This window comes from Rutidosis leptorrhynchoides, chromosome 3, assembly GCF_046630445.1.
Source record: "Rutidosis leptorrhynchoides isolate AG116_Rl617_1_P2 chromosome 3, CSIRO_AGI_Rlap_v1, whole genome shotgun sequence".
Lineage (NCBI taxonomy): Eukaryota > Viridiplantae > Streptophyta > Magnoliopsida > Asterales > Asteraceae > Rutidosis > Rutidosis leptorrhynchoides.
In genome coordinates, this window is record NC_092335.1 from 625,003,389 (window position 1) to 625,005,000 (window position 1,612).

Consider the following 1,612-nt stretch of genomic DNA (forward strand, 5'->3'; position numbering starts at 1 on the left):
CTACAACCAATGCTCTGATACCATCTGTAGCGACCCGACAAAATCGTCATTGATGGCGCCGTCTACTTAGGTCCCGTTACGTGGTCATAAGTCTTTAAAACAACGTTTGACCAAAAGTATGTCGCATTCATTTCAAAAGTAAAGATGTTTCAAGGTTTACAAAGTAGTTCGACAACTAGTTACATTACAAAGTTTAAAGTACAATTGAAGCATATGTGACACAAAATGTTCTAAAAGTAATGAGCGGAAACATGTATCAAAAAACGTTCAAGGACCTGAGAAAAACATAGAAATCTATCAACGAAAACGTTGGTGAAATCATAGGTTTAAGTAAGTAAGTGCAAGTGAATCACAAGATTTGTAACATTGACATAATAGTAATACATTCTAAAAGTTAATATTCACGAGCACCCAATTATCAAGGCTTAACATTCCTTCCATAGAACCCCATTACAATAGTGTAAGAACATACACTATTTCTCAAAAATATATTTCATTCATACACGGTAGCGAACCGTCTGAATGAGGGTTTTTCAAACCCATATGGATCCATACGACATAAGTTCTCGCTTACACCCGGCAAGTGTAACTAATGATAATAGAATTTAGGATTTTGTTCTAAACTCGTATGTAGAATGTTTGTTTTTCTGTACTTGTGTTCACTTAGTAAAAAGAAACGTTTATGTTTTCTCATCCCAAATGTAAGTTCAAAAGAGTAAAAGTGGGACTATGATCTCACCTTGAGTGCACGTACGTAAAAGTACTTCAACAAGTAAACGTGTGCAAAGAACAATGCTAGTCTTGACCTAAACAAATAGGTCGTATTAACAACGGTAAACACGATTGGTCAAAGATGTTCAATTAGTCCTATGGCTCGTTACGACTCGATTACTATATCATGTGAGTCAAGTTGTCACGTTTCATGCAAGATACAAGTATAAAAGCATGTTAGAACGATTGCACAAACATTTGGTTAAGTTTGATTAAAAGTCAACATGGGTCGCGTCAAAGTCAATGAACACGTCAACACATTTGGGTCGGGTCTCGAACTATTTTCTGAGGTTTTTAATCATATATGAGCATGTTAGAACAAGTTACATGTGAATCGGAGGTGCGTAGCATAGCAAACATTTTTCGTAAAATGGCAAAACAAAACAGTCACTGGCAGTGCAACTGGACGGCATCCAGATTTGCTGGACGGAATCCAGTATTGAAGGACTGGATGGCGTCCAAGAATCTGGACGGTGTCCAGATTGGTATACAGGTCTGCTATGCTGAAAACACACAAGTGCACGAACCAAAACTCAACCAAACACAATTTATGACCCGCAAACAACCAAAACATGTATCTTATATCATTGGAAAGGTATTTTGACGAGAAAAACAACTAAGCATATTTCATCAATCAAGCTACCACTTACAACAACCAAAACCGCATTAAATGCTCAACATTTATTACATTCAAGTTCATAAATGCGGTTTGGTGATTCGGGAACTTACTACCTACATACAATATGCCATTTCGTAGGTAATCAAGCATACTATTCAACTAAACACTTACCAACAACAATTCATGGCATTCAATGCATCAAATGTTCACATTTAGTTCTAT